The 25,935-nt window shown below is 46.3% G+C and overlaps 1 protein-coding gene across 7 annotated transcripts in view; it reads left to right on the top strand.

The window, feature by feature from the left end:
* Nucleotides 1-281: 281 nt before the first annotated feature.
* BATF (basic leucine zipper ATF-like transcription factor) overlaps nucleotides 282-25,935 on the top strand; it is a 40,096-nt gene continuing 14,442 nt past the window's right edge. Inside the window, exons 1-3 of one of the 7 annotated variants that reach the window (XM_053283729.1) lie at nucleotides 282-354; nucleotides 16,010-16,206; nucleotides 16,837-16,942. The gene's annotated coding sequence lies outside the window, so the exon portion shown is untranslated. Of the gene's footprint in view, nucleotides 355-1,998; nucleotides 2,089-14,704; nucleotides 14,814-14,879; nucleotides 14,944-15,769; nucleotides 15,897-16,009; nucleotides 16,207-16,836; nucleotides 16,943-23,813; nucleotides 23,910-23,949; nucleotides 24,113-25,935 lie in introns of those variants that run through there. The other 6 variants (XM_053283731.1, XM_053283728.1, XM_053283730.1 and 3 more) reach the window with 6 other exon arrangements.

Raw genomic sequence — 25,935 nt, 5'->3', positions numbered from 1 at the left:
TGACACAAAATACCATTATGTATGTGATGTACAAGGAAAGGGTCTGGTGGAGTTGAAATACTGTCCAACGGAGAAGATGATAGCTGATGTGCTCATAAACCACAGCCAAGAGATCATTTTCTAGCATTGTGAGAGATGATGGGGGTTGTTGATCGGTGCTCAAGCAATGAGAAGGAGTGTTAGGAGTGAGAATTCTAAAGCATTGCTCTTAGCACCGCAGTAACCTCTTCTGTCCACTAGAGGCATGATGAGTCATGTTAATAGGTCTCGGTCAGTTAAGAGTCACTTAGAAATGTTCAGTTGTTGTTGATGTCTAGTGCCTGTTTGTGTACGGTGTTCAATGGCTCTCTCTCAGTAAGTGATATTTTAGTTTCTTAAATCTTTGGTTTTTGAACTCAGCCTAATGTCTCCCAATAATCTTTTGGGCTAAACTTCTTTACCACCATCAGAGCATACTCGCTTGTGTGAGGACTTTAATGTTTCTCCTCACACTCCTCAACAGTTCATACGGCCACTGGCAGAGTAGGAGTAATGTACAGCTTGGGTAGGAGAGCCAGATGTGCTCCTGATTGTCAGTAGTGTTTGCAAACGTTAAGGTAGGAGGAGGGAAGAGTGATCACATGTGAGGTGGCAGTTGGGTAGGAGGAGTCCACTCTGCCCTGATTGCATCCCCAGCCTTTTACCAAGCTGTAGGAGGAAAAGCAGTCCTTCCCAGCTATGGTGTCACACATGATCATGCCCCCTTCCTTGATGTTTGCAAGCACACAATTGCCCATGGCTCTCCTGCCTAGGTTGGGTGCTGCTCCTACTCTGCTGTCAGTTGTGTCAATGAGCTTAGAGCAGGGTTTCTGAACCTTGGGCCCCAAGATGTTGTTGGACTACAACTCCCATCACCCCCAGACATGGCCTTTGTGGCTGAGGATGATGGGAGTTGTAGTCCAGCAACATCTGGGGGCCCAAGGTTTAGAAACCCTGGCCTAGATTGTCCCAGGCTAGCAAGTATTCATGCAGAAGGATTACACTGCAAGCGAAAACGTTTGATATTATTCTGCATGAAATGTATCTAGTCCAGTTCAAAGTGTATGAACTGGCTACGAATACGACAAATATTTATATATCACTTTTCAACAAAAATTCCCAAAGCGGTTTACATAGATATTAAACTAACTAACTAACTAACTAACTAACTAACTAAAATGGTTCTCTGTCCACAAAGGGCTCACAATCTAAAAGGGTTACTGAATCACTTTTTTAAAGTTAGTGGCTTACAGCGCCCTGCTGATCCAAAAGTGGGGCATGTGCATTGTCTAGTGACCCCTGCCAACTGACCAAAGAGACAGCTGTTAAAGTGGTGATTCTCTTAAATTTAGTAGGGGGAAAGCAACTGGCCCTATCCAACCCCAGCACAGCATCTCTCCAGTGGCTGTTGCTGGTATCTGCCTTACGTTTCTTTTTAGATTGTAAGCCCTTTGGTGACAGAGGGCTACCTTATTTATGTATTATTTATTTTTCTATGTAAACCTTCTTTGATAACTTTTCTTTCTTTGAGAACTTTAGTTGAAGAGCAGTATATAAATATTTGCAGTAGAAATCATAGTTGTTGCCTCTGCCTCCACTCAAACCCCGTCCATGCTGGAAGTGAGCTCAGAAGGGCTCCGTGTCTTCTAAGAACTGCGTCAGTGCTGAAGCAAGGATCATTCTGAGACACAGAGTCCTTCCGAACTCGCTTCCAACATGAATAGGACTTTGGACTCAGACAGAACCAATGCACATGCCCCGCTTTTGGATCAGCTGGGCGCTGAGCAGTATATAAGCCATTGTCTGAACAGGAACTGTACAGGAAAGTTAAATACAATGGTCAGATATTTGGGACAACTTCCTTGAACGTACAAGCCTTTTTTAAAACTTGCCTATAGTTACTTCTGGCCTCAATTGCCAGAAGCCTTGCAGGGAGGAGGAGGCTTTAACATCTGCTTCCCAGAGCAGCTGCTGCCCAGTGGTGAGAGCCTGGGTGGTTGCTGTCTGCTGTTGTCAGCTTGCCAGCCTGTGTGCCCCCTAATGTGTGGGGATGTGGCTACTGCCCTGTGGGTGAGTCTGTGCGGGATCGGTGCCAGAGGAAGTGAGTCAGCAGTTCTAGTCCCAGTCTGGCCCCAGCTTCTCTCTCCAGGGTATTCTGTTGAGGAGCAGGTGTGGGGGCCTGGACCGGGAGGTGGAGTGGCTGTGGTCTATAAGAATAAACTCTCCCTGACCAGGATTCCTGTGGAAGTGTCTGACCATACTGAATGTGTGTACCTAAGTTTGGGGACCAGGGATAGAGTGGGACTTCTGTTGGTGTACCGATCACCCCGCTGCCCGATGGAGTCCCTAACTGAGCTGATGGACTTGGTCTCGGGTTTGGTGTTGGAATCTCCCAGGCTTGTGGTGCTGGGGGACGTCAATGTCCACTTTAGGGCCAATTTGTCTGGGGTGGCTCAGGAGTTCATAGCGGTCATGACAACTATGGGCCTATCCCAAAGGGTCTTGGGACCGACTCATATTGCTGGTCACATACTTGATCTGGTCCTTCACTCTGATCAGAGTAGTGTTCTATGGTTGGGGACTCCTGTGATTTCCCCATTGTCATGGACGGACCACCATCTCGTTAAGGTTGGACTCACAGTCACACCCCAGCTTTGCAGGGGTGAGGGGCCCATTAGAATGGTCTGCCCGAGAAGGTTATTGGATCCAATAGGGTTCCAAGAAGCCTTGTAGGGATTTAGTGTTGGCTCTGCTGGTGATCCTGTTGATGCCCTGGTGGAGAACTGGAACAGCAAGCTCACCAGGGCAGTAGACATGATTGCACCTAAGCGTCCTCTTCGACCCGCTTCAAAATTGGCCCCTTGGTATAAGGAAGAACGACAGGGGCTGAAGCGGTGAGGTAGACGATTGGAGCGCAAGTGGAGGAAGACTCGCCTCAAATCTGACAGAATACAACATGGAGCACATTTGAAGATCTATGCTCTGGCAATACAGGTGGCAAAGAAGATATTCTTTTCAGCCCGCATTGCATCCACAAGTTCACGTCCAGCGTAGTTGTTCAGGCTTGTGAGTGGGCTAGTGAGTGCCCCTCCTCTCTTGAATCAGAATTTGGAACCATCTATTTCCTGCTGTGACGTGTTTGATGATATTTTTGTGGATAAAACCACACACATTGGATTTAGGACAACTTGGATTTAGACCCCGCAATTACTGCAGTGTCTGAATTGGAGGTGTCTAGCGACTCCTCTTATGTGGTTAGGCTGGATCAGTTTCAGTTTGTGACTCGTGAATATGTGGACTATCTACTTGGAGTGATGCAGCCTGCCACCTGTTCTCTTGACCCTTGCCCGACATGGCTAATACTATCTGGCAAGGTGGTTGTTGTAGAAGGCCTAGTAGAGATCATAAATGCTTCTCTGAGGGATGGCAGGAGGCCTCCTTGCCTTAAGGAGGCAATTGCTAGACCACTTCTGAAGAAGCCTGCCTTGAATTCCTCAGAGTTGAGCAACTATAGACCTGTCTCCAATCTTCCATGGCTGGGCAAGGTAATTGAGAGGGTGGTGGCCTCCCAACTCCAGGCAGTCTTGGATGAAACTGATTATCTAGACCCGTTTCAGACCGGCTTTTGGGTGAGCTTTAGGGTGGAGACTGCCTTGGTCGGCCTGATGAATGATCTCCAATTGGGAATTGACAGAGGAAATGTGACTCTGTTAGTCCTTTTGGACCTCTCGGCAGCTTTTGATACTATCGACCATAGTATCCTTCTTGAGCGTCTGAGGGGGTTGGGCGTGGGAGGCAGCAGTTCCACTCTTACCTCTCAGGCAGATTCCAGATGGTGTCCCTTGGGGACTGTTGTTCTTCAAAAACTGAACTTTTGTATAGTGTCCCTCAGGGCTCTAAATTGTCTCCAATGTTGTTTAACATCTACATAAAACCGCTGGGATAGATCATCAGAAGATTTGGTGCAGGGTGTTATCAGTATGCTGATGACACCCAAATATTTTTCTCCATGTCAGCATCATTGGGAGAGGGCATAACCTCTCTAAATGCCTGCATGTAGGCAGTGATAAACTGGATGAGAGGTAACAGGCTGAGGCTGAATCCAGATAAGGTGGAGGTACTTATTGTGCGGGGTCAGAACTTGGGAGATGATTTTGATCGGCCAGTTCTGGATGGAGTCACACTTCCCCAGAAGGAACAGGTACGCAGTCTGGGGTTGCTTCTGGACACAAAACTCTCCCTGGTGTCCCAGGCTGAGGCAGTGGCCAGAGGTGCCTTTTATCAGCTTTGGCTGATACGCCAGCTGCGTCTGTTTCTTGAGATAAATGACCTTAGAACAGTAGTACATCTGCTGGCCACCTCCAGACTTGACTACTGCAGTGAGCTCTATGTGGGGTTGCCTTTGTAAATAGTCCAGAAACTGTAGTTAGTCCAGAATGTAGCAGCCAGGTTGGTCTCTGGGTCATCTCGGAGAGACCGTATCACTCCTATCGTAAAACATCTACACTGGCTGCCGATAAGTTTCCGGGCAAAGTACAAGGTTTTGGTTATAACCTGTAAAGCCCTAAACAGCTTGGGCCCTGGGTATTTAAGAGAACGTCTTCTTTGCTATGAACCACACTGCCCATTGAGATCATCTGGAGAGGTTCGTCTTCAGTTTCCATGGGCTCGTCAGGTGGCTACTCAGGGATGGGCCTTCTCCATTACTGCCCTGAGGCTTTGGAACACACTTCCTGCTGAAATAAGAGCCTCACCATCTCTTACAACTTTAAAAAAGGCAGTCAAGATGCATTTGTTCACCCAGGCTTTTAATTAAATACTAGCTGACCTGGCATAGAGCATCTGTGTCCCTAGTTCATTCTGTTGTTTTTCCCTGCCAGCTGGCCGGCCCAGTGGCAGGCACTCTCCCTCCCCACTGGCCGGCCCAGCGGCAGCCACCATTGTCTCTCTCTGCACCCGTGGCTATCTGGCAGCTACTCGTGAACTCTCGCGAGAACTGCCACACATGGGATTAGCCACGGGTACATCTTAGAGAAATAAATAAGAGAAATCTATAAATATGTAGATTGTTTTAATTGTGTTTTAATAGTTTTAATGTTTTAAATTTTAATTGTTGAAATGTTTTAATCTTTGTATTGGTTGTTTTTATTGTTTTGTTGTAAACCGCCCAGAGAACTTGCATTTTGGGTGGTATACAAATGTGTTAAATAAAATAAAATAAAATAAAATAAAATAAAATAAATGAATAAATAAATTTTATAGATAAAAAGGTGTTCCTTCTCTTCAGTCCTTTCCTTCCTTTCTTCTGTCTTTCTTCTCTCTTTCTCTGTTCCTCTATCTTTTTCTTTCTTTCTCACTTCCTCCCAATAGGTGGGGGTGGTGAGTGGGGAGAAGGCAGGTTTGGGGTGGGGAGGGCTGGCTCAGGATGGACAGGGTGGGTATGGGGAGGGTATGGGGAGGGGAGCTGGGGATACTGGAAGGAAATGGTTGTAAACTATATAATGCTTTTCTGTACACAAACACACAAAATACAGTCAAATCTGAACCCAAACTGAGCCAAAATATTGAATGACTTTACATAAGCATATAAGAACAGCCCTGCTAGATCAGGCCCAAAGCTTGTCTAGTCTAACATCCTGTTTCACAAAGTCTAATTGTAGGGATACGTTACATATTTTTGCTAGGAGATCAGCAATTTCACATTTGAGTTCTGAAGGAACTCAAATCTTGGGTGGATGCCATCTGGCCCCCAGTGATTTGTTAATTTTTAGTTTTTCAAGACAGTTTAGAACACCCTCTCTCATCACCTCAAATTGGCCCAGTTCTTCAGCCTCCAAGCCTGAAAAGCTCAGTTCCAGAGCAGGTATATAGTCAGTGTCCTCTGCTGTGAAGACAGATGCAAAGAACTTATTCAGCTTCTTCGCAATCTCCTTACCCTCCTTAATAATCTCTTTCACACCCTCATCATCTAAGGGACTAACCACCTCCCTGGCAGGTTTTCAACTTCTGATATATTTAAAGAAGTTTTGTTATTCCCCTTGATACTTCTAGCTATATGCTCCTCAAACTCTCTTTTTGCATCCCTTATTGTCTAATTGCATTTCTTTTGCCAGAGTTTATGTTCCTTTCTGTTCTCTTCATTTGGGCAGGACTTGCATTTTCTGAAGGAAGTCTTCTTCCCTTTTATGGCTTCTACTTGTTAGGCACGCTAGCATTCTCCTGAATTTGGTGGTACCATTCCTCCTTCTTGGTATACATTCCAACTGTACTTCTATTATTGTGGTTTTAAATAAGTTCAATGCTTTCTGGAGTGATTTGACCCTTCTGACTTTCCCTTTCAGCTTCCTTTTTACCAGTCCTCGTTAAAATGTCTCTTTTGTAATTAAGCTTACAAGTGATCCAGGAAAAATGAACAAACATATTCCAGGCCCATTAGACTCTGGACAGATTTCATTGGTCAGAACATATCGGTCATGATAGCTGTGGGAGGTATAAAGAACTTGGGGGACCCTCTATTCATATGCTATCGATGTGGTGCTTTCTCCCATGATGGCACCATTCTGGAAGGAAGAAGCTGGACAAAGAAATAACATTATCCTCATTGTAGTGTTCAGTGATCATTGTTCAATGATCATTGTAGTGTTCATTGTAGTGTTCAGTGATCAAACTGCCTTCCTTTTGATCCTCAAATACATACCATCAGTATGGGAGATCTGCACCAGCAGATGTGGCTATTCAGAGCTGTTATGATAGTAAGATGACTAATCTAATCACATCAGAAAGCAGCATATCCACTTCAGTTTACTTATTGAAATCTGGACAAAGAATCTTCTGGATTCTAGTTAAGGCATGTGTAATGTTTCATGGATGTGATGTTAGCACTAAGTTTAATAGTATGTGGTCAGACTACGTGAAACGTGATCTACAGTGGTAAATCAATCTTTCTTTCTTTCTTTCTTTCTTTCTTTCTTTCTTTCTTTCTTTCTTTCTTTCTTGGTTGGGGAGGATTGCATAGGTGGCATAAATGAGGGTAAAAACAGATCTGTGTTGCTGTTGTGTATATCAGAGAGAAGCCCTGTTGGGACAAATTTAAAAGTTGGTGAGGGAGAAATAGAAGAATATAGTATGGCTACTACCTTCACAACTTAACACATAAAATAAAATAATTCTCTGCCACTGAAATCACTGGGACTTAAACATGCTTAGCTTCTGTCTTTGTTGAAGCCCTCCAAGGCCCTCGAGAAACAGAGTCCTTGAGAAGCAGAAGCCTCTTTCTACCACTTAAGACTGAGGCAGGCTATGTAATGACGCAGAAGAAAGATAATCTTGAGATAAATAAAGGACATGATTCACGGAGACTGGCAATTTGTCACCTCTCATGGAACATACAGCCCACACACTTTTCATAAACGTTTGTTTATGTTTCTATGCAAATTGCTCACTGTCACACAGGTTAGTTCATGCTAATTTGCATATTATGTCAAGCACGAAAAGCTGCACACAAAGTCTGGCTGCTATAGAAGAACAAAGCTGTGAATTAGTCTAGGTGTGTAACACATTGTGAAAATCAGAATTTTGACAGGTGCCAGTGGAAGTGGTTAGAAATGCTAAGGAAATGGCTGATGGGGACAGCAGGTGAGGGGATGTAAAGGGATGAGCTGTAGCTCAGTGGCAGAACATCTGCCATGCACGCAGAAGGTCCCAGGTTCAATCCTCAGCATCTCCTGAAACCTTGAAGAGCTGCTGCCAGCCAATATCAAGCTAGATGGACCAACAGTCTGACAAAAGACAGCTTCTTAGGAACATAGGGGGAATGTTCTGGGCACCAGCAATAGGTACCTTCATTCCCAAAAATATGGAGTGGGCTTCCCCCAGGTAAGATGCAAGTGAAGACAGGTGATAAGGGAGAACCAGAAGCCACATTAAAATACAGAGAGAAAATAAAAAATGGAAAAGAAAGAATCCACATTCATTAAATTCCTCTTAGCTCAAAAGAAGCAGCCATCTCCTCTTCATGCTGCCCTACCCCAGTAAGAGATAGGCAGCCCTGCTATGTTTTATCATGGAGGAAGTCAAGTCTTACCTTGGTTTAAATTTTTTATTTATTAATTAAAACGTTTCCTTGTATCCCATTTTAAAGTGGCTACAATCCTACAAACTATAAATTCTTACAGGCAAACCAGGTGAGACACTGAAGATGTGGGTGTACTAGTATGTTTTTCATAATGGGACAAATGACAGCTTGCAGGGCAATTTTCATCAGGAAAATGGTGCAGGGAAATAAAAAAACAACACAACCCTCACCTTATCCCATGGTTATGTGTTTGATTGTTGCAAAATGTTTAAGGGAACAAAGAGGTGCATTCACACATCTCCATTCACACCTAGATTGGCTCTTCTGCTGCACTGATTTCAGTGGAATGGACTTGTGCCATGCAGTGTAGGGGTGTGCGAAACATTTCGGGTACAGAACGATCTGTACCCGAAACAGCCAATTTCGGGTGATTCGGATCCAAACCAAATCACCCTTCTAGCCCTCCGAAATTTTTCGGAGCCGAAATGAATCACCCCCGTTTCAGCTCTGAAATATCTGTTGTTTCGGCCCTCCATTTTGTGGCCAATAAATGCCTTCTTCTTCCCCCTCCATTTTAAGCAATGACATCTATTTGAATTTCCCACCTTTTTGCCTCCCATTGACTTCAATGCAAAAAGGTCTGATGTGACGTCTACTCAAATTTTGGGTCCCAGGGGCAAAATAGTGGGGTGGGGTGGTAGGTACTAATGGGTGGAGGCTACCACCCCAATTGCAGAGGGATTGGGCAGAGGGCTGGTTTTTGGTGAATATTTGAAGTTTTAGTGTCTTTGTGGCAGATTTGGGGCATAACGTGGGACCAGGGACAGAAGAGTGGGGTGGGGTGGTAGCACCTAATGGGTGGAGTTTACCATACCAATTGCAGAGGGATTGGGCAAAGGGCTGATTTTTGGTGAATATTTGAAGTTTTAGTGTCTTTGTGGCAGATTTGGGGCATAACGTGGGACCAGAGGCAGAAGAGTGGGGTGGGGTGGTAGCACCTAATGGGTGGAGTTTACCATCCCAATTGCAGAGGGATTGGGCAAAAGGATGATTTTTGGTGAATTGTTGAAGTTTTTGGGTCTTCAAGGTTTTTGCTCATACGGTGTAATGGAGGTTTCAGCAGCCCCATAACTGCACTTGGGGGGTGCTGGGGTGGCCCAGAGAGAGTGGTGGTGTAGAGCACATAGGGTGCCAACCACCCCCATGGGTTGCTAACCCATGGCGTACAGGGTTCTGTTGTTTCTGAGGTGTTCTGAGTGTGGATTCTCTAATAGCAAATTAGATTTTCAATGAGACACCATGAATCCACTCTCATTTGCTATCATAGAATCTACGCTCAGAACACCTCAGAAACAACAGAACCCTGTACGCCATGGGTTAGAAACCCATGGGGGTGGTTGGCATCCTATGTGCACTACCCCACCACTTGCTCTGGGCCACCCTAGCACCCCCCAAGTGCACTTATAGGGCTGCTGAAAGCTCCATTATACCTTATGAGGAAAAACCTTAAAGACGTGTACACTTCAACAATTCACCAAAAATCAGCCCTCTGCCCAAATCCTTTGAAAAAAATCAAGTAGCTTCCTTGCCCCTACCTTGCACTACCACCAACCCCACACTGCTCTAGGCCACCCCTTTCCCCCTGACATGAAGTGATACACCCTCCATTATACCTAATGGGGGGGAAACTTAAAGACGTGTAAACTTCAACAATTCACCAAAAATCAGCCCTTTGCCCAATCACTCTGAAATTGGGGTGGTAGCCTCCACACATTAGGCACTACTACCCCACCCTACTCTTTTGGCCCAGATCCCATGTTATGCCCCCAATCTGCCCCAAAGACATTAAAACTTCAAAAATTCACCAAAAATCAGCCCTTTGGCCAATCCCTCTGCAATTTGGGTGGTAGCTTCCACCCATTAGGTACTACCACCCCACCCCACTCCTTTGGCCCCAGGACCCATTTTTTTAATCCAAATCAATTCAGATTTGGATTAATTCGGATCCGAATCGAATCGGGGGTGATTCGAAAGGGCCAGATTCAGATCCAAAACAAATCGGGGGTGTTTTGATTCAGATCCGAATTGAAACACCGAAAATCCGAATTGCACACCCCTAATGCAGTGTTCCCTATAACAGGGATTTCCAGATGTTGTTGACTACAGCTCCCAGAATCCTCAGCTGCAATGGCATTTGGCCGAGGATTCTGGGAATTGTAGTCAACAACATCTGGAAATTCCCGTTACCAGGCAATACTGTGCCATGCACAGGATATCAGCATTATGGTACAATCTATACTAAGTTAGGCATACCTAAGTCCCATTTAAAGCAATTGAATGAAAAGCACACACTTAACACTTTCAAATGCTATTAATTTCAGTGATATGTCTACATTTGTCTGGATTACCCTCTTGATGTTTAAACCACCTCTAATCAAGTCAGTTTTTTAAAAAAAACCATGGAGGCCTTGTTATATTGACAGTTTAGCCAAGCAAGACAATTTGCCTCTATTTTCTTTTTGTATTCATTTCCAGAGCTATGTAAGTACAAATGAAGCTGCCTTCTACTGGATCAGACCATTGGTCCATCTCAGGGGCTTAACCACCACCTGGTCCCATGATGCACTAATTGGCTCTTTGCTGGTGCCTACAAGTGTGGACAGGTGGATAGACGGCTCCCCCAGCTTGTTGCCGGTGGTGGGGAGGGAGGGAGGCAAGCATGCAGGTGGTGGTGGTGGCTGGCAGGAGGAACCACCAAGACAATAAAAAAATAAGCCCCCTGGAAAATATTTGGTGGTGCCTATGGCACAGCCAAAAGCAAGCGGAAGGGGAGCAGTGTTCAGTGATGAAACATGGGCCCCTTCAGACCTTATTACACCACTGGTCCCCCTAGCTCAGCATTGTTTATTCTGACTGGCAGAAGCCAGCTGTCTAGGGTTTCAGGCAGGAGTCTTTCCTAGCCCCACCTGGAGATGCCAGGGATTGAACCTGAGACCATCTACATGCAAAGCAGATGCTCCACCACTGAGCTATGGCCCCATCTCCCAAACAGCTCGTAAAGATGACCAAACTACTCTGAGTCCAGGTAGCTCAGTCATCTGTATCATCCTGCTAAGTAGCAAGCATGAATTGTCCCCTTTGCTAAGCAGGGTCTGCCCTAGTTGCATATGAATGGGAGACTTCATGTGAGCACTGTAAAATATTCCCCTTAGCAGATGGGGCCGCTCTAGGAAGAGCATCTGCATGCTTGTATACAGAAGGTTCCAAGTTCCCTCCCTGGCTTCTCCAAGATAGGGCTGAGAGAGACTCCTGCCCAGTGGCGTATTGGGGGGGAAACGGCGCCCAGGGCAAGCTCTGGCCCTGAAATGGCACTCCCCCGGCCCCCACATACCTGTGAGGGCGCGGTGGCACCCCCCAGGCGGCAGATTGCCGGCGGTGGCGGCAATTTGGTGGTGGCGTGCGGCGGCGGGTCGCCCGCCGAGTGTGGCGGCGGGCGTGCGGCGGCGATTTGCCGGTGGCGGCCGGTGGCCGCGGGCAACCTGCTGCCATCGCCCGCCACCGCCAAATCGCTGCCGCACGCACGCCACCACACACCCGCCACCACACTCGGCGGGCGATCCAGGGGGGGCGGGGGGAAGCCACTTTTTGGCGCCCCCCACGTGACCCGCCAGGGTGGAGCCCGGGGCATGTGCCCCCCTGCCCCCCTATCATTACGCCCCTGCTCCTGCCTGCAACCTTGGAGAAGCTGCTGCCAGTCTGTGAAGACAATACTGAGCTAAATGGACCAACAGTCTGACTCAGTATATGGCAGCTTCCTGTCTCCCTGTGTCCCTATCAGCTGCCAAAGTGTAGAAAAATCTGCAGTAGAATGTGTGGTAAAATGATTATCTGTGAGATGGTTTGAATTATACTTTCCTTTCTCCCATCAAACCAGCCCATGAAATTAAAAAGGGGGTCATGCCGAGAACATGCCCTTTCTGATTCCCCAAAAGTCCTGATATCCACTCGGAGTGTTCCATTATCATGTCGGAGGTTGCGGGGAAGGTTCATCCATATCCCTCTCCACATGAATCCCCCCAGCCAAACCAGTTTAAAGTAGTACTGTGGTTGCATATAGAGCAGTGGTTCAGATTAACTCTCCAGTGAGGGAAAGAAAGGGAAATAAACATTGTTCAGGCAGCAAACGGATGCCTGAAATGCGAGGGGGAGAGGAGCTTGGGCTCTCCAGAACCCAGCGAGCTCCTCTCCTCCTGTCTTTTCAGGCAGCTGTTTGCTTCAAGGTCCATCTCCCCTCAAGGGAGAGAAAGGGAAATAAACGCTGTTCAGGCAGCAAATGCTGCCTGAAAAGACAGGGGGAGAGAAGCTCACTGGGCTTCAGAGGTGGAGCTCGTGAGCCAGGTGACGTGGATGTTACTGGAGGGTGGCCAGGCCAGAAACAGGCCACCGCCACTCATGGCATTTTAAAAGGTAAAGAAAAGGGGGCACACTTCCCTCCTCGCCCCCCCTCCCTGCAGACAGCCACCAACACTGCACCCCATCCCACCATGGCAGTGGCAATATTTAGAGTAAAAGGGGGAGATTTCCCCTCATGCCCCCTCTCCCCGCAGCTACTGCCCCCCCCCCACAAGAGGCACGGCAAAATTTGAGGAGTGGCAAAAGTTGCCACTCCTCAAATTTCACCAGCATAGGCAGATGCCTCTTCTGCCTCTGCCTTAATCCGCCATTGGGTTGGATAGAGCCAATTGCTCTCCTCCTTCTCAATAAAGAAAACCACCACTTTTTAAAAGTGCCTTTTTGTTCAGTTAGCAGAGGACATTCCAAACAGGAGTCTTTCCCAACCCTACCTAGAAGCTTTACACACAGGGCTTCTACTCCGCATCTACTTCAGAGGAGAGTGCTGTCACAAGCTCATTCTACTGGAGAAGCTGACCAGAGATTTATGACACAATAGCCAATTGGAATTGTAGCTCAAGGTTCAGCTTGACTGATAAATGATAAGTTTTAACCGTCTCACCATGAATATAGAAACGAGGAGTGGAAACAGTGCACCATAGACCCAGTACAGATCTGATAACCCAGGTTTTCCAGGAAAACTTCAGAAGCCCACTCTAGAGTCACAAACTCTCCGACAAAGGCTCAAAGCATATTAGACGTGTTGTTTCCAGCAGTTTGTTCAAGGCACAGGCTGCCAAATTTATAGTCCGCAACCACGTGCACTTAATCAATACTCCACCCCTGCCATAGATTCAATCCGGCTCCTGCTGCCTTCTTGTTAGTCGACTACTGCTCCGTAATTCCCTCACTTGCTGTTGATGTCTTTCCCACCTGCGTCCTCAAGGAGATAGTGGCCATTCCATCTCTGGCTCAGATCCTGATCCTTCTCTCCCAACATCACCCGGCCCTGTTGGCCCCTCCTGCGACAAACACTCGCCCTGGCCTGTCTCAACTACTTCCCCATTTGAATCACCAGCCTGTTCCTCCTCAGGCACCTCCCCACTTCCTAGTAAGTGTGGTGCGTGGTGTAGTGGTTAGAGTGCTGGACTAGGACCGGTGAGACCGAGTTCAAATCCTTATTCAGCCATGAAACTATCTGGGCGACTCTGGGCCAGTCACTTCTCTCTCAGCCTAACCTACTTCACAGGGTTGTTGTGAAAGAGAAACTTAAGTATGTAGTACTTCGCTCTGGGCTCCTTGGAGGAAGAGCGAGATATAAGATGTAAAATAATAATAAAAGACAATGAAGAGCACCTCAACACCATAGGGGTCACAGAAATCACCACCAGCCAATTACAAAAAGCAGCTTTACTGGGAACAGCCTATATTCTGCGACGATATCTATAACAATTGACAATAAAATTCTGGCATCCCAGGTCCTTGGGAAGGACTCGATGCCTGGATAAAACAAACCAGTCAATAACACCTGTCTGACTGTGTAAACAAGATAATAATAATAAAATGTCCCCTGCCCCCCACTCCTCTCCACAGTCCTCGAGTAAGGGCGTGACAAGTATGTAGGTTCACACACCAGCCAAACTTACCCCGAAGTCCCTTTGAGATTCTTGGGTCCACTCCACACACAAATCAGTCTTTGTGATGCAAATTCTAGCTTATCTCAACATATTTCCAGATTTTTAAAATGCTGGTTTTAAGTGACTTTTCCTGAAAACTCTGGAGCAAATAGGGAGAGAGAATCATTAGCATGAGAAGAGGGATCTTTAGAAATGCAGATATCCCTCTTTAGGAAGTTCTCCTTGCTAACCATTGGCTAGAAGGAAAACACGGAGCATGCCATGTGAACTTGTTTCCAAACAAAATCTGAGAGCGGTGTGTGTGTGTGTGTGTGTGTGCTTCCCTCAATGCCACTAGTATAGTCTGAAGTGGCTTCGCTCAACATTTACCCCGCAGCATGAAGCCATGTGCAAATAACTCCCTGGAGATGCCAGGGAGAGGGTCTCAGGGATACCTGGAACCCTCTACCATTGCGCAATGGTCTCCATTCCCAAAGCACTGCTGGTGTTCTGATTACAGGAAGAATCCATCCATGAGGAATCCATTTGCCTCTACAGACAAAGACTGTAACTGTGGCCAGTGAGGGGGGGGGGAAGGAGGAGCGGGGCGCAGCTTCTGAGCACATCAACCCATGGGCAGGAGTTGCAGGAACCAGGGGCGTAGTTAAGAGAGAGGGGGCCGTGTTCACTCTTCTCCCCAGTGGCCCCTCGGAGTAAGGGAGATACTAGAAAAAATAGGGAGGGGTGGAGCTGGGGGGCCCTCAGGAGCTGGGGGGCCAGTTTCTTTGAACTCATCTGCTCAATTATAGCGAAACCCCTGGCAGGAACACTCTCGGGGATGTGGTATGAGAGTACAGTATCCCTGTTTGTTTGTTTTTTAAACACCTGAACATTCACCCTGTATTGTGGATGGAAAGTGAGGCTAAGAGAATATTGATGTGTACCTAAGATGGGTTTGTGAGAGGGGAAAAAAGTGAACAGGGGACTTCCTGGTTCACATTTCCATCATCACACTACAGTAAATCTCATCAGAAATACAGCCTTTCTGGATTTCCCTAGATGGCTGCCCATAAGGCCATCACAGGTGGCGGCGGCAGCGATGGGGGGAGCTGGCCCTCTCTGCCCAGCGTCTGCTGTGAACTGCGTGGTGCGCTTGCGCAGTTCATAAAAATTTCGTTGCAAGCCTGTGGGCTGCTGCCACCATCGCCGCTGTCACCGCCAGGGGAGGAAGAGGAGGTTGACTACTTGGCTCACCCTACCCCCCGCAGCCATCCCTTGGCCACGCGGCAGCTTTTGGGGGGGGGGATGGCATGTACGTTAGCCACAGCAGGAGGCCCCCTAAATTTATGCTTTGGGGGCCTGGTGGTGGTGATGGTGGTGAGGGGGGCTCGTGGAAGGGCTGGTCCAGGTGCCAAAATCATCTAGGTGTGCCCCTGACTCTCACTCACTGATTTACAGCAGTTCTCCAGGATTTTAGATGGATCTCCCAGCCCTTTCTGGAGATGCCAGGGATTGAACCTTGGACATTCTACATCAGCCTTGCTCAATTAGGCCTCTCCAACATTTTTGGACTACAACTCCCATAATTCCCAGCCACAGTGACCAATAGCCAGGTATTATGGGGGTTGTAGGCCAACATCTCCAGGAGGGCTGAAGTTGAGCAGCCCTGTTCTACATGCAAAGCCAAAGCTCTTCCACTGAGCTACAGTTCTTGTTAGCTACGTGGTTACAATACTGAAGGGTGGTGGGGATAGACTTGTCATCATGCCCCCAGAGGGCTTCATGAGTTCTGGAAGGTGATTAGGGGCAGGAAAGAAAACAACAGTCCAAAAAGATTGGATGGAATATTTCTAGCATGTTATGAGACTGAAGTTGTGGAGGCTGACCGGCCATTTTTGCTGTTCTGCAGATTACTGGGCATGGCTCAGGATGCCTGTGTTAATGTTTCTGTGGCTGGAAGCGAGACAGAGATGGGTCTGGGCTTGTTCTGAACGGGGGATGCCATCAGAGCTTATAAGATGACACATCCTGCCCCCATCCATCAATAATGGGAATGGCTGATTTGTGAGTTGAAGAAAGCTGAAGAAAGAACAAAAGAGACTTCAGGTTTGTAGCTTCAGGCTTGGTGTCTTTCCAGATGGCAATAAACTGTGGGATGTACCAAGCTTTTGCACAAGTTCCAAGAGCAATCTTATTCCCTGCATACTCACTACTACAGGCCTTCCATGCTACTTCTGAATCTATGACCGTAAATAAACATGACTGACTGACTGCTACTTCTGAATGTGTCCTCCTTGTTCTGTATACACATGCTGAGCAGGGACCTCGTGTGATTTTTGCAGTGCCACCTGCTGGCCAGCTCTTTCATTCTGAGAAAAACCCACCCTTTTTCATTATTACTTCTGTGGTGACTGGGGGGAAATCTTCTCAAAATGCAAGATCTGGCCATCAGGTGGTGCTGTGAAAATCATGTGAGGTCCCTGTTCAGCATGTGTACAGAGGGTAAGATTGTACCAGGAAGGAGTGCAGCAGCCTGCAGCAGTGTGTGTATGGGAGTAAGATCACACTTGGAACATGCATGATAACTTGGAATATCCCATAGTTTGTTGCCATCTGGAAAGGCTCAGAAACATTGAATCTGCAGATTGCTGAGAGCTGAAGCACCTTGGCATTCAGGACTGTTCTCTGGACACCTGATGTGATCTGTTGTTGTTGTTGTTGTTGTTGTTGTTGTAGGAGTGCACTGCTGCTCACCTCCATCTGATGCTCAGCTGATTAATAAAGAAACTAAATCTCATCAGTCAGAAGTGGGAGCACAAAACAAGTGTGGAAATGGCACAAGGTGAGAGAGTTAATAGTCCCAGTCCCAATCTGGATCAGGCCTCCTACAGCTGCTTTTGTTAAAGAAGAATCACTTCCGGTCCTAAATGCACCTCTTAATAATACATGTATTGTTGCATATAATAAATTAACATTAAAAATATGGTTTCTTATTTGTTGGGGGTTGTTAATTTTTACCCCCAGTAGGTAAACAGCAGAGCACTAAGGAAGAGAGCACACACTCCAGTTACAGAGGAGGTAGCAGAGGGTGATTTAGTTATTGCAGCTATTTAGAGAAAACACATGGAGATTCTTGTAGAGTTAAATACGAAGTATTTATTGGTTAAGTACACTTGGATAGGAAAGACCTAATCTAAAGGACTACATAATGAATAGGTAAGAAGAGCGAGAAAGATGTTTCCATCTGCTCTCTAGGAGGAAGGGAAGGATTGTGACTCAGCACAGGAAGTGATGAAGAGTCAGTCCTGGGGTCATAGAGTAGAGACAGGTAAGGAGACCCTCACGCACTACCTTTACTCCCAATGACCCTAGTGGTCATTAGGAGAGTTGGTGCAAAAGGTCGATGCACTGGAACTCCATCTCCAACACTATTTATAGGCTAAAACAGATAAAGTGGTCATGGTGGAAATAAAGGGAGACAAGAAAAACAGCAACAGAAAAGATACGAGGGCTAGTGTAGTACAGCAGAAGTCTTGTTCAAATCCCTCCACTGTGAAGCTTACTGGCACAGCCATCACTGGACAAAGTGGGGCAAATGTCCCTGGGCCACTGGGGTTGGGGGGCAGCCAGGGCTTCTCCCCCAGGGCATCCCCTTGTCCTCTCCCACATCCAGCCAGTGAATGTAGCACTGTCAGCCGGGAGTGGAAGGCATGGCCCTCACCTGCTCCTTCCCAGCCGGTGAGTGAAGGGCTGGCTGGGTGCTTGCTTTCTCTCTCCTGGAGCAAGGGAAAGCAAGCACCCTTCTGGCCCTTCACTCACTAGCTGAGAAAGAGGGGCCTCAGAGCCTCCTTTTCGGGTGCTGGCCACGCCCCCTGCATCGGCATGATGCTGATGCAGGGGGTGTGGCCAGCATCCGGAAGGGAGGGGCATGTGGCCCCTCTCCTGCTCCTTTCCAGCTGGCACTTTGTTGCCAGCTAGGTGCTTTCTTCTTGAGGGGTTTATTGTAAGGATACAAAAGATGGTCAAGCACTCTTTGTTTAGTCTATTAGTGTGACCATAGAATTAGTGTGACCAAATCACCACCTATCCAAGCAGCTCTACAAGCATCATGGAGCTCAGCAATGAAATACCCCAGCCTCAGCAACAAAGCCTGCCTACTACTACGAATATTTATAGATCACTTTCAACAAAAGTTCTCATAGTGGTTTAAATCAAAAATAATAAATAAATCAGATGAATCAGAGCCAGCGTGGTCTAGTGGTTAGAGTTCTGGACTAGGCCCGGGGAGACCCGAGTTCAAATCCCCATTCAGCCATGATACTTGCTGGGTGACTCTGGGCCAATCACTTCTCTCTCAGCCTAACCTACTTCATAATGTTGTTGTGAGGAGAAACTCAAGTATGTAGTACACCGCTCTGGGCTCCTTGGAGGAAGAGCGGGATATAAAATGAAAAATAACAATAACAATTCCCTGTACCAAAAGAGCTCACAATCTAAAACATAAGGTAGACACCAGCAACAACCACTGGAGGGATGCTGCCCTGTGTGATTGGATAGGGACAGTTGCTCCCCTCCCTGCTAAATGCAAGAGAATCCCCACTTTAAGTGGTGCCTCTTTGCTCAGTTAGCAGGGGTCTTCTGTCTTAAGAGAACCCGAAGGCATTTTACAAGATCATAATTCAAAATGCAACCGTTACCAATTAAGCAAGAAAAACAAGAACGTTATCTGACATCTCCAAGACAGGGTTGAGACGAGAGATTCCTGCCTGCAACTTAGGAGAAGCGGCTGCCAGTCCGTGCAGAACTACAGGTAGATAACCCAGTGTTCTGACTCTGTATAAGGAAGCTTCTTATGTTCTTAAGAAGGGGCCTCACAAAACTGCAAATGCTGAATCAGGCAATGAGTGTTTTACAGAGAAGGGGGCCCCCAACAATGACACTAGAGAAAAGGGGGCTCTCTCTGTCCATATAATTCACAGAGAAACCCAGAGCCCACTACCACCCTCATGAACTCTAGAAAGGAGGGGGAGGTTTACTGAGAAAGGAGGGAAGGGGTTTACTAAACTAGAGAGAGAGGGTCAACCTAGCCAATCAGCAGTACTGGTATTACGGAAAGGGTAAGCAGATGGGGCTTTTAAATACTGATGCCATATATCTACAATCAGGGGCGTAGCTAGGGGAGAGGGGGCCCATGTTCATCCCTCTCTCGGGCGGCCCCCCAGAGTGAGGGAGACAATGACGAAAATAGGGAGGGAGGGATCTGGAGGGCCCTCAGGAGCTGGGGGCCCGTGTTCTTTGAACCCTTTCGCTCAATTATAGCTATGCCCCTGTCTACAATGCCTGGAGAGAAGCACCAGAAAAAAGCAGTAAAATTTATTAAAGCAATCTTCCCACTCAAATGTCTCAACCTTCCATGTCCAGGATGACACTTTCCCTACATCCTGGACAGAATGTTTGATTCCTAGACTGTCCAGGTTGCCAATCCTAGACATGTGAAACCCTACTGGGCCCAAATGTGTTCAAGCACTGGTTGCATTTGTTAGAAACCTAAATTAATTCTAAATTTAAACTGTTACCTATTTGCATACTTATCGTGTGGGACAGCCCGTCTTTGCAAAAATCCCACTGACTCTGCATATGCAAAGCGAATGAGGACTGAAAGCTATGAACAGACCGGAAGACAAATAGGACAGCTATTAAAATGAAAGCAGACATGCCAGGCATGGTATTCCACACATGGTATTCTAGCTTCCGTATATTGGATTTGTATGTTTCCTCTGTGGTTTGAGAGTGGTTTTTATCTGTTGGAATTGTTTGGGAGGGAACTTGGGAACTTCTGCACGCAAGCATGCAGGTACGCTTCCCAGAGCAGTTCCATCCCCTAAGGGAAATATTTTACGGTGCTCACACCTGTAGTCTCCCATTCAAATACAAACCAGGGCAGTCCCTGCTTAGCAAAGGGGACAATTCATGCTTGCTACCACAAGACCAACTCTCCTCCTCTTATCTCCTGTGTGGTGTAACAGGAAGAAATGTAAGGAGCAACAGGCCTTAAAACACATGTCCTTTGCAACATAAATCACCCTGAGCCATTTTTGGAAGGGTGGTATAGAAATTGAATAAATAATAATAACAACAACAACAACAACAACAACAACATGAAAGATGAAGCTCAAAAGATCCACTCCCAGCTACCGCTCCCTAAACTATAGGGGGAAAATCCGTGAAACGGCCGCCAAGTTCTGCTGTCAAGAACTCTTTCCAATCCCAGTCAAAAAGGGAAAGTTTTAAAGTTTGCATCCTCTCCCTTTTGACAGTTGTGTCCAGGAATTCTCTCCAACCCATGTAGCAACCCTAGGCCCCAGCAATATTGCATCGTAATTAATACACAATGGAAAGGCCAAAACTGACCTTGGAATCATAGTCATTTCCAGAGAGACTAACTTTCCAGGCTTCAAGGCCAGAGCTGGCAAGAGAACAGCATTCCAGGGATCTCCCCCTCTGGGTCTTTAACCCTTATAGGCTATTTACATAATGGAAAACAGTTACATGCCAGAATATATTTGGCATGGATAAATACATAAATAAACAAGTATGGTGAGGCGGAATGTAAAGATGGCTATTATGTGTGTGGACAGGGAAGGCATGACTTCAGGCATGAAATGTGTCAAGGATGAATACATGTATATTTACCAGTCAATAGGATTTTGCTCTCAGGGCAAATTGCCAAGGAGAATGAATGGCCCGTATGAAGCAGGGCTGCTTCTTGACTTTGATTTGTATATAAATGAAGACATAATCACATTGAAGGACAAGAACTTTATTCTCCCAGCTGTGGACTCAAATAAACTATCCATTCTGCAGACAACAGGGTCCTTTTATAATGGACCATTGGAACATTGGAAGTAGGGTTGCCATGTCCCCTGGAATTTAGGGTAGCCCCCGGATTTTGGATCCTCCACCCGGCTGCTAAATTCCACCTGGATTTACATGGATTTCAAATGTGCTGCCTGGATTGCCCAGATTTTACTCTGGATCCGGTCACATGGGAGGGCGAAGAAGGAGGGGCAAGTATACAAATCTGTCAAACAAACAAACAAACACAAATTAGTTGCCACATAATATGCAAATTAGGTCACCCGAATTTGGGAGGCTTGAATCTGGCAACCCTAAGAAGCTGCTTTATATCAAGTCAGATCAGTACTGTCTACACGGACTGCCAATGGCTTCTCCAAGGTTTCAGGCAGGACTCTTTCCCAGCTGGAGTTGCCAGGGATTGAACCTGGGACCCTCTGTATGGAAAGCAGATGCTCTGCCACTGTAGATGATCCCCAACAGATGCACACAGAGGAGCTCATGACTAGCAAAACTGATTCAAGAAACAGATGACTGGATCACCTCACTGGTTTTCACTTTGAACTGGACAAAGGATCTGTAATGTAGTTGCTTGCAGAGTTTCCTGCAGTACTACAGATCCCAGCAGTCTGTGCAGAAGAGACAGGAAGTGGCAGCAGAGATAGGAAGTACCAGCACAAACAGAGACTCAGAGTCAGAGACAGAGACTGGTAGAAAACAAAAGGCTTAGTAAATACGTTAAGTTAAATGTCGTTCTTATTAAATACCTTAATATAATTTACAACTCTGGAGCTGTTTGTTAAAGGTTAAACAAGAGGATTCACAGCAACATCCATTTTGACTGGAACAACTGTGCAACGGGGGGTGGGGGTGGGCAGGGTCTCCTTAACTCTTCCCCTCTGCACTGTTTCTTCGGTCTGAATTACAGCCCCCAATAGCTATTATTAGAATCTCATCATAAAATGACAGGTACATAAATCATGCTCCTCCTGCCCCTGTTATGGGTTTATTTATTTAAAATTTATATTTTATTTATTTTTGTATACCTCCCTTCATCCTAAGATTCCTGTGCGGTGAAAAAGTTAGAAACAAATGAGAGTATGACAAATATTCATCCACTCTTACTCAATATCCAGTCAGGAGAGCTGCCAGCCTTCTGAATGGTTCCAGCAAACGCCCGCTGTAGTCCAAGGTGGCTGTTTTTAGAAAGCAAAACACAAACTGGCAGACCCATTTAACATAACAAAAATGAGGAGCAGGAAATGAATATACATGTAAACTATATTGAAACTAGTGATCGTACAACACGGAAGTTTTGAGGTTTCAATGAAGATCTAATGGACATTTATAGGAGAAAAACACTTGAGAAAGGAGTTTGAAACAGTGTCCTCACTGGGGTACTGTTGTCTTTACATCCAGTTCTGTTTGTATATTTGGTTTTTACATCTATTATGGACTATACTGTTCTCCTATTTGATTCATTGTTGGTTTGTGCATTTTATGTTCCGGTAGTATTCTTCCTCAGATGGATTTTTTCATATTATCATGTTCAAATGATTTCACTAGTTTCAATGTAGTTTACATTTATATTCATTTCTTGTTCCTTGGTTTTGTTATGTTTATTGGACCTGCCAGTTTGTGTTTTGTATTCTCTATTTCAGATCCTTTATGCTATTTGTGTTGTGTTTTTAGAAAGCACCATATACTTTGAGACAGTGTCTCTGTGTCAGGACCCACCCAGACTCAGACATTGCACTGTCTTGAAAGAGGAGGAGCCCATCCCAGCTGACACCCCGCCCCCAGCTCTGACAAAAGACCCCTAGATCTGTCAGTCCTTGAGCAGCCAGAAGTTGTTGCCTCTCCTTCAGTGGGCCCCTCAGAGCCCTTCAGGCCCCCCTGCAGCCCTAGGGACCGCATACCTCCCAATGTCCTATCCTTAGAACCCCTTCCTTCACCCCTGGGTCCCAGGTGCAGAGGTAACACTGTCAGGGCCAGGCTTCAGCTCCGGAAGCAGAATGCTTGCTTGATTGCTCAGGGTCTTCCTCCCAGTGGGCCTACTCAGAGGAAGAGGAACTCAGCTTGGACACCTGCTTTGGATTGGGGCCAGTCTGAGATCCAGGAAGGGGTGGGGTTCTTAGCCACTATATAACCCTTCCAGTTAGAGTCAACCTTTGCTAGCCTTCTCTGAGCTCTTCCTCCAGCTGCTTTGGTAGATCTGGATGTGGACAATAAGATTGTTGATGGTCTGCTGCATTCTTTATTCCAATGTCCATTATATGTAAGGGCTAACATACCATGCAGCACCCTGCTGATGGAAGAGCAGGTGCATGTGCTGCCTCAATGTGAGTCAAATCATGTATTCACTCCTACTGAGCTTTGCAGAATGTCCCTTCTCCATCACCGAACTGGCCCGAACTCCAGACCGGTTTGGCAGTCCGGAAAAGGACTGCCGAACCAGTTCATGTACATCCAGGGCAACAGCTATCCTTCCACTCACAGACCCTGAATCCTCTGTTGAAGAAAAGGTGGTCTACAGCTTGACAGAGACAGCACCTCTCACTGACAACTCGGTACGGAAATTACAAGAGCACATAGCAGCTGATAGTGAATTGCAAACTCTCAAAGCTCAACATTTACAAAGCTGGCCATCCCAGTGAAAGCAAGTAAAACCAGAACTCAGGCCCTACAGGCCAGTTAGAAACCAAACCAGGATTGAAGACAACTTGTTAATGATTGGGCCAAAAATAATCATACTACAAAGGATGAAGTATGAGATGTTAGCATAACCACCTCCCACATCAAGGTATTCAGAGGTCAAAGGCACAGGCTTGACAGACTATGTATTGGACCAATGTAGTGATCAGCCTCCCCTCCCTCTAAAGAGCTAACAGGGAGTGAATCCTTGTCTCCACTGACGGGCTGGTGAACTCCAGGGCAGCCAATCAGTACACCAGGTGGGTGGGACCTAAAAAGCAGTTGTTGGGAATTCTGGGAACAAGAAGGGTGGTCTGTGCTGGAAAAGCAACTGAGGTTTAGTGAGGGGCATGGAGTTTTTGCTCCTTCATGGTCAAAGCCAGGATGGAGGTTTCTCACGTGGAAAAACTGCAGATCCTTGAAAGACAGAATTGCAGGAAGTTTAATTCTTATCAAGTGTTGGGTGAGTTTTCAAAGAGAAGGGGAGTCAGCATAGGGAACAGTCAGATTTTGCATTAGAAACTTATATTTCTTTGTGTGTGTGTGTGTGCTTTGCCTATTCCTGATATTGTTCTATTATAGTTTACCTGCAACATAATTAAAATAAGAAACACTAGCCTACGCTCAATCTACCTAGGGCGTTGCAAAAGACTCTGTAAACTTTTAAGCATGCCTAAATCTATGGCGGATTAACGTAGTAGCAAATGTAGCATTTGCTACAGGCCCTGTGTTTTCAAAGGCCCTGCACACCCGGCTTCCAACTGGGAATTAAAGTTAAAACTTTACCTGTTTTATTTGTTAGATAAAATATCCCTTTTCTGCTAAATGTGCCTTTTAAGAGAAGGCCCAGCACAGCATTTGTCCAGTGGCTGTTGTTGGTGCCTACCACATTTTTCTTTTTAGAGTGTGAGCCCTTTGGAGACAGAGAGTCATCTATCCACTCTTTATTTGTCTGTGTTAACCACTTTGAGAATTTTGATTGAAAAATGGTATATAAATGTTCACTGTTGTTGTAGTAAGTGTGAGTTTGTGGTTTGGTCTCCCATACTCCAAAATATAGCAAATGAAAAAACTGAATTACTTTACTATGCAAGTAAATCATTTATATTTTAATATTTATGTGCATATTTTTTAAATTAGGGCCCCTTTATAACATATGCTACAGGCCCTACACTAGCTTAATCCGACTTTGGCCTAAATGCAACCTGAAACTGCAGCCTAAGACAAACCTTTTTTTGTAACCTACTAAGTATTTTTGAGTGTATTTAAAACCTAAAAGCCTAAGACGGAAGCAGTTTCTAGTAACTCAATAAAACTGGGTTTTTTGGTTCTTTTCTTTATACTACCCTTTCAGAGTTGGTTTTTAACTCAAGAAAAAGGGAGAACAGAAAGGGGATTTCTCCTGTGCAAAAGTGTCCTCAAGCACTCAGCAGCTATCAGTTTTCTCATCACATGTAGGCCTACATGTGGAAGGTTTTTGTACTTATCCAATAACAAAATAGAGTTTTCCCTGGGGCTCCACCCCAAGCCCAGGGGTGGAATCAATAAGAGGGGTGGAGACATTTCTACCAGAAATATAGATAAATTTTATGAGAAGCCCAGCCTGGCAGCTCACCAGGGATGATTCAGCATTTCCCCCCCTCATGTGAGCTGCTCTGAGATTGGCTGTAATCTGCTACAGCCAATATGAATGCCCATATTGAAGAGTGGGTTGGGACTGTGGACCCTGTCAGGAGCTTCAGTCCAGCAATCAAAGTGAGCATATGATCTCACATGGGTGGAGCCACCATTGTGTGGATGGGTCCAAAGAACCCATTCACCACTCCCTGTGGAGCTGCCTCATCCAACCTAGCCACGCCCTCTGTGCCTAACAATGTATGCAGGGGGCGTGGCCATATGCAGAACGGGTCTGCGCAGCCCCATTCGCAAAGTACTTCAGCCAGCACTGGGTTTCCAGCCTCGAAAGGCAGAGAGATGTGTTCCTTCCCCGTCAAGCTGCAAACCTAGCACTGGCTGAAGAACCTTGCGAATGAGGCTGTGCGGCCCTGTTTCTGCATATGGCCATGCCCCCATGTCTGATGTCAGAGGCAGGGTGTGTGGGTATGGCATCTAGGGGCTGCTGCTGGCAGGTTGTACCCACACCACTGTGGCTTCCTACATGCTTGGTATCACATGCTTGATATCGCATGAGATTCCTGACTTGCCCTGGCTACAACTTGCAGAGGACATTTTGGACCTTCATAGACAATCTTATCTCATAGTTGATTCTTTTTCAAAATATGCTGT

Source organism: Hemicordylus capensis, chromosome 1 (genome assembly GCF_027244095.1).
Source record: "Hemicordylus capensis ecotype Gifberg chromosome 1, rHemCap1.1.pri, whole genome shotgun sequence".
Taxonomy (NCBI): Eukaryota; Metazoa; Chordata; class Lepidosauria; order Squamata; family Cordylidae; genus Hemicordylus; species Hemicordylus capensis.
The sequence above is the reverse complement of the archived record's forward strand: the minus strand, read 5'-3'. Positions and strand labels throughout refer to the sequence as shown.